Source organism: Callospermophilus lateralis, chromosome 9, assembly GCF_048772815.1.
Source record: "Callospermophilus lateralis isolate mCalLat2 chromosome 9, mCalLat2.hap1, whole genome shotgun sequence".
In the NCBI taxonomy this organism is placed as follows: Eukaryota; Metazoa; Chordata; class Mammalia; order Rodentia; family Sciuridae; genus Callospermophilus; species Callospermophilus lateralis.
The window spans coordinates 8,265,356-8,273,208 of NC_135313.1; positions in this window are offsets into that span (position 1 = coordinate 8,265,356).

The window sequence follows — 7,853 nt, forward strand, 5'->3', positions numbered from 1 at the left end:
ACTGCCTGTGGGGACACAGAAGGGTTTGTGTCTATGATCGTGCCGGGGGAGGGGGGAGCAAAACTTACTTTTCCCAGTCCGGGAGGCTGGGGAGTCCAGGACCAGGAGCCGGCAGATTTAGTTTCTGGTGAGAATTCCCTGGTGTCTCTTTGCTGCCTCCTCCTGTGCCCCGAGGGGCAGCCCAACTCTGGGCCTCTTTTATAGGGGCACTGATCCCACTCACGAGTGCCACCTTCATGACCTAATCATCTCTCGAACCCCCCTCCCTTCCGAACACCGTCACCCTGGGGATTGGCTTAGGATCCGACATATGAATTTGGGGCAGGGGACAAAAGATTCAGATCATAATCGGAAGGAAAAAAAATATCCCTTTACCCACCTTGGTTTCACTGGCTGTGCCTGGCAGATTGACTGACGAAAGGCAGATTAGCAAGAGAAAAACAGAAGTTCATGAATGAGTGCATCTCAGGTACACATGGGGACACTCAGGGAGGGGTAACTCAAAGGTTGACATAGAGTCTTAGCCAAGAACAAGAATTTTGTAGAGGAGTGACAAGAGGCGGCCAACTGGGTGGGCACACGTGGGGACGCCAGTGGTAGATAAGGGCAGTTGGTAAGGTTTGTCTGTGTGGACTCTTTCTCATGCCGTCTGACCCCAGGGTGCAGTTGATCTCCCTTCCTGGTGCAGGAGGTGGGGGTGGGAGAGGGCAGAGAGCTTGTCCTGTGACGACCTTCTCCTCAATGGCTTTCTGCTTAAAACAGTCCTTATGTCAGAGTGGCATTTTGGAGGTGGCATGCCCTGAACCCCGTCAGTGAAGAGGATGATGAGCCCAGCACACGTCTGTCACCTGACTTCCACGAGGGTCAGCTCCAAGCCAGTCTGCCTCTGATTCTCATCTCCCACCTCCTGACCCTCCCGTATTTCAACCACAAGTATTTCCACACATTTCTAAATGATGGGGCCTTCTTTTTAAACCTAGCCATAAAATCACTTTCCCACCTAAAAATGAATCATAATTCCTTAATACAACAAAATATCCTGTCATTGGATCAGTTGAGCCCCCCACCCACCACCACCACCACAGGAGTAACACAGTTTCTGTTTTAAATGGTCAGGCTCTTGTTGTGGTGGGGAGGTGCGACCTCTTTGAAGAGCAGCGTGGCACTTCCTTCTCAAGTTAAACCCAGAAATTCCATTCCTCGGTACTTTACCCACAAAAAGAAAACTTCCTCTGAGCCTCCCCAAGTTCAGCTGCACAGATCCAGTGGGCAGGAAGCAGAGTTCTGGATTAAGCAAGGTCGTTCGAGGTTTCGCTGAGTGAGTGAGATAAAGGGAGAGGGGCAAAGAACTTGGAAGTTTCTGAAATTAAATCAGTTCCTAATTCCACCAGAAAATGACTCTCCTCTGCCTGTTCCCACAGAGGAAGCAATGTCTCCAAATAATAGGGAACACTGATTACCAAAGGCACAAAACGATCCGCTACCTGGCTTCCCCTGTGCACTGCTGTCCAGGTAGAAAGGCTCTGGGACCTTCCACACACTGAGTCCTTGAAGCTGACTTATCTGCCCATTGGAAGCGCTGCCGCCACCCCTGGGGAGTCGCACCCCATCAGGTAAAGCAAGGAAACCCGGTACCATCCACAGCAGACTGTGATCCTGACCAGGATCCTCCAGAACGCACACCAGCAGTTTGCTCTGTACCACTGGTGGTGGCAGCTGAGAGAGGAGGAGAGAGATTTAAAGGAGGACACAGCTTCTCAGGTTCAGGACCCTTTGTCCCGACTCCAGGGGAAGGTAAGTGGGCATTTCTGCTCACCTGTTTTATGGGCTCTTAACTGAGACCCATCACTCCAGACTGGGATAGAACTCTCCTCCTTAACGCTCCACCTCCAACCTCTCCTGGAGGAATCCAGGCTTGAATTCCTGCTCAGCCCTGCAGCTGGGACCAACCTGGCCCTTTCTTGGACACTTTCCTCAGTGGCAGTCAATGATGCCACACCCCTTGAAGTCACCTCAGGACTCCTGGATCCTATGCTGTGCCAGCTCCTGGCTTGGTTCCACTTGACATAGGCCAGAAATGCTTCTTGGAACACTGGCAAGGGCATTGTGCCAACTCAAGTCCCTGCTCTGGGGCTGCTCAATGGTGGAGTGGTGGAGCAGTTCCAACCCCAGTGCTACTCACATACACATCAAACCCCTGCTCTGACTCTTGGTGATGGTATATGAGGTGTGGTGACACACTGCATGCACAGAGAAGGTGCTGGGTGGGGACAGAGGTCTTTGTGAGACCCCCAATGAAGCCAGAACCTGTAACAGCAGCCACAGCTGTCCCATCTTGATGGATTATCGGTGACCTCAGGTCTGGTTTCCTGCCCTAGGTACATAGCATGAGCCCCCATAGGAGAACTGGGCTGTACCCCTGGGTCTTAGGACTCTCTCTCTGTGGCAGTTCAGTTCCCTGAGTCCAGGTTACTCCATTCCCCTGTCATGCAGACATGGCTGGTGTACTGGGCATCACAGCCAGTGGGAGGGTGGCTGTGCTTTGGGGTTCAGGTGGAAAGGATGGAGCCCAGAGTTGGGTCCATAAGGCAAAGGACCTCTCAGATGGTCCTGTGCCCCTGGCACAGTGAGCTGGGTGGATCAGGCAGGCAGCTGCAGGAGGAGGGGGCTTCTTGGAATTGCTTCCACCCTTTGCTCCTTGTATCCCCATCCTGTGACCTTCTTCCACCCTTGAAGAGGTCTCTGCAGTGGGGCAGACCTGACCAATCTGATCCCGAGACCACGTGTAGAGCCAGGGTCTGAGCCCAACCTGGTGAAGATGCTAGACTTGCAGGCCCAGCCTCCATCAGCTGTCCCCAACTCTCAGCCACAGCAGCCTTGGTTACTGCACCGTATTTGAGAGATAACTGGCTACTCTTCTTTCCAGCTTTAAACTTCTCTTTCAAAAGCACCTATAAGGGGCTGTTTTTTGAAATTGGTAGTAATTAATATAGTCCAATCCAATGATCATATTTATAAACCACCCTGAATACAATGACCAATCCAAATCTCAGTTTATCCAAAATGCACTCAAGGGCAAAGGCTTATTCCTGAGATTCTCTTTTGATCTGGGAAGGAGCCAAGAGAGGAAAAGGCCCTGGCCCCTGCCTCTAGGACCTGACAGCAGAGTGGGCAGGTGACCTGCTCATGGCAGGAAGGAAGAGGCGGACTGTTGGCATGGGGTCATTTTGCATGCACACTTTCAGGAGAGATCCCTACAGTCCATGACGAGCCACTGAGCCTGGTGCAAGGCCGGTGCAGGAGTGTCCACAGATGAGTCCCAGGGGCAGTGATGGTTAATGATGCCTTGGGCCTCCTGGGCAGGATCATGATTATAGACTTTTTTGTACATTGCATTCTTGGCCTTCAGTGCTAACAGCTCCCCTGATCCCCCAAGTCACTGTGCCAACAGTACTGCCCCACATTTCCCTGGGTAGGAGTGTGAAGCTGTCCAGGTCACCATTGCCCAGAGAATCTAATTGCCAGGGGGCTGCAGCCCAAGACAGCCATGAGCTCTTGCTCCAGGCCACTCATTCATTCTTCCTGGCAACATGGTGGTGGTGGTGGACTGGAAGGGGTGAGCAACAGCAAGCCCCTGCACGACCTCTGTTCCCATTTCTTCTCGCCACAGGTTACACATGGCTGTTTTGAAACGCCTCCTACCTTGCTCTCAGCTCTCAGATTTTCCATGAAATTTACTCTCAATGCCAAAGGTGGCCTTGCAGCCCTGGCCTGGTCAGTCAGTGCACTGCATTTCCCGGGGCGGGACCACCAGTTCCAGGAGGGATGCAGGACCTGCGAAGCCTTTTGCTCAGGGGATTAGGCCAGCTTGTCTTCCCTGCTAGGCTTGACCTTGGGAGGCTGGGGGGCTGTTGCTGCTGTGATGGGCATGGAACTGTCTGCAAAGGCACAGAGAGAGGGTGGGGCGGGGTGGCGGTGTGGGGTGTGTGCGTGGAGAGGAAACACGCCCTATGCCCCTGGAGCAAGCCACATTTGAAGCCTCTCTCTTCTTATACAGGTTAGGCCACTTTGAGTTATGTTGTCATGTACAACAAAAGGGGACCTGATTAATATACCAGGAAATGGAGTTAAGTGTCTTTAGTCAGAGGAGCCACAGTCCAAAAACAACAGTTACTGGGCCTCTGATGCCTATGGCCCTCCTCATCCTGACCTGCTGGGAAGGACAGACATGGCGGTACCCTCCTGGATCTCAGCATTCTTCCTTGGGAGCCTGGCTTCTCAGAGAAGGCGGCTGTCCATCAGGGGTACCCCCTCCCAACCTGCTAGCGCCAAATTCGGAAAGGAAATCGTGGGGTTAGAGCATGGTGGGTGGGCTCTGGGGTTCCTGCACCAGCCCTGCCCATGCCTTTGCAGGCAGACTGGTCTCTGCTTCCACAAGGGGCTGTCCCAACAGCCCCCTTGGCCAATTCTTAGAGAAGCCCAGGTCCCCTGGGCATGGCCTTCAGGGTTGTCCTTATCCTGTCTCTACCCCACCTTCCCTTGATTGCACTTCTGTGCCTGGGGTGGGGTTGGGAGTTCCTTGCCAGAGTACAAAAGTGCAGGGGAATTAGCCCCCTTCCTCCCAGTAGTCTCCCGCCAGTGAGTGTACCAAGGTTCCATCTTTCCTCCTGGGGTTGGATTGCTTTGTCATTGTAATCCACCACCTTCCAAGGTGGCCCCAGCAGGATCCGGCTTCAGTTGCTCCCAGTGGCCACTAAACCCAGGAATGACTGTTCTCCCTTCTCTGTTGACGTCCCCTTTCCTACAGGTGTTTGCTGGAATCATGCTGAACTGAGACTTCTACCTGGCTGCTCAGGAGCTAGATGTGGCAGCCCCTGGGCACTGGCCAGGACTAACCCCAAGGTCGCTTGTGGGCTGCCCTCATCGCAGGGCAGCCATTGCCTAGAGAGTGCACTGTGGGGCCAGGGCCTCTGTCCTGAAGGCCTGGAAATGTGCCCGTGCGTTCCTCCACGCCCACTGCTGGGATTCCCACCCAATGGAAGTGCAGCTGGTGGGTTATATAGGATTTATAATTCCTGCTTTTTGAGTGGGAACAGCTCAAACAATTTGTTCTGTTGTGTGTGCACAGAGGAAGTGCTCCACCTGGGCCTGTGGTTTACATGTGGCTCAGAAAGTCCCCAAGGCCCCCGCACTTACCTCCCTGCCCATTTGTATCTCTGAATAAAACATACTAAAGACACAAGATTATTTTTCCCTCTTTTTTTTCTTTTTTGCTCTTTTTGGTGACAAGTGAGATCCTTTGATGGAAACTGGATCTGTAAGAAAAAAAATAATAATAAGGACAGAGCCGTTGGCTCAGACGATTCCCAATTCTCTGTGAGCGGGAATCTGGTGCCTCTCCAGTTTTACATTCTCAGGGGTGAGGGCTGAGCAGCTAAGATCCTTTTATGGAAAAACACGTTATTCAGGATTTCAGTTTCTTCCATTCATGATGTTGTGTCCTTTCAGCCCACAAAAGCCACATGGAGACGGCGTCTTCCTTGAGGCTGTGACACTTTCACAAAGCTCCTGGCATCTGCTGGACCTGACTCAGTGTCACCATGTGCTTCCCCCCTCCTTCCTGGAGGGCTCCTGCAGCTAAGATTCCCCACAAGCCAGGCCAGGGTGCTGAGTCGCACCGCCTTCAGGGACGCACAGGAGCAGGAAGGGAGCCCTTCGTTTGTAATGCTTCACCATCCTCTGAGGAAGGTGTGGATCGAAAGGTTCACCAAGATTTAGGAAAGAAAATTCTAGAAGCATCTTTCCTCAAAGAGGAGGCAGCTTTGCTACTGTCAGCAGATGGTTCTTCAACTCTCTGGACAGAGGAGGACATCAAACTCCCTGTTTCCCTGCCGTAGGGACTAAGAGCTAAGCCTCAAAGCTCAGAAAGACTCGGGGTACCCCACAGTGCACCCCAGCCCTTCCACATGCCCTATGGGGTGACTTTCACTGGTTAAAGCACTTCCTGGCCTTTAAATCGGTGAGACCTGCCCATCCAGTCCACTTGCAGACACATCCGCAGCACAGCTACAAACCTCTCGCCCGCGGCAGTGGGAGCTTTGAGCTGCCCCCTCCCCAACCCCCACCTCATTTCTCCCTGGCCAGCAGGTGCCATTTTGTTTTCTTTCTCTTTTTTTTTTTTTTTGTGGGGGAGGGAGCAGCACTGGGGATTGAACCCAGGAGTACTTAACCACTGAGCCACATCTATAGTCTTTTTTGTATTTTATTTAGAGAAGGGTCTCACTATGTTGCTTAGGGCCTCCTTAAATTGCTGAGGCTGGCTTTGAACTTGTGATCCTCCTGCCTCAGCCTCCAGAGCCACTGGGATTACAAGTAGGCACCATTGTGACCGGCTATATCTATACTGTTTTGGAAGCTCATTCCTCCTGTGCCTGGTTGGGGGAGGCAACCCAAGCCCAGCCTGGGTTGGTAGATCTAGATTGGGTTAATCTAGTTACTATAATTCAATCCCTTTGTTCTTAATTACAAACTTCTGGGCTCTTCAAAGGCCTCTGCTGCCCCTTGCTGCGGTGCTTTCATCCGACCCTGAGATTCATAGCATCCCTCAATAACAGGGGAGCTGACCCTGCAACCTGGCCCCTGGCAGAGGGGCCCTGGAAGGCACTGGGCTTGCTGAGCTCCATTAAACACATCTCAAGCAGCTGGAGGCTGGTCAGCATTGAGACCTATTGCTGGTGTCCCTGCCGTCATTAGGCAAAAGCCACATGTTACACGGGGAAAGGCTGCATCATCGGAATCACCAGGCATGGGCTCCACCCATGCTAGAAAGGCCCCTGTCTCCTGTGATCCATGAGGGGTCAGATTAGTAGCACAGTTTTTCTCTCCAGTTGCACTAGCATCTGTCCCCTGGGTTATGTCATCTGGCCTCCAGAAAGCCACACTCTAACCCTGAATCCAGGCAAGGACCTGTGGTCACCCCTGGGCTAATGAGAACTGACCTAAGGAGAAAGAGGTGTCACTGCTGGGGGCAGAAGAGGCAGGGCTGTGTGAAACTGAGACACCGCACAGGTTGAACTCTTGGGTCCAAGAGTGGCAACAGCAATGACCTCCCAGTCCAAGCCCCCAGCATACCTGAACCCCACGACACGCATACAGTTGGGGGTTGTAGTGAAGACTGGATTCAGTCTGCAGGAATACTGGTGGACTTTGTCACCAAGGCCAGTGCCACTAACCTACTACCCCGGGCAACAGCCCTGGCCCAGGTACTTCCCCCAGGGAACCCTCACACATCGCCTTAGAGGAAGAGGGCCGTTATTCTCCCCACGGGGGATGACACTGACTGTCAGAGGGTTAAGAACATGCCCCTGACACCCAGCTTTCAGGCAACGCAGGCAAAATGGGAGGCTCCCAGCTCCAACTTCAAAGTCAGCACCAACCACCTTGTTGGCAGCAGTACAAGACCCTCCAGCCCCCAGTTCTGTGCCTCAGCACTACATCCCTTCCAACAAACTCAAGAAGAGGGCACCGATGCTCTCCCTACCTGCTGATGAGGAAACCGAGACTCTTAACTGCTGTGGTCTTTCCTAAAGCTTAAGGTGCTTCTAACACTATTCCATGAATGTCCCTGGGACAGGTAGCAGGAGCCCTTGAGAGGAAGCTGAGCTCCCTCTGGGCTTTACCTCCTTGGCTTTGAGATATCTTGAGCATATACTCCCAACATCATGCATGACTTTGGCCATGACCTGTCCACTCTGTGAGCAGTGGAAGCCTGGGGGTGGGCTGAAATGCCTCTCATGATCCCTGCACTGTCACCTCCCAGGAATCTGGCCACGGGCATCACTGTGGATGCTCTT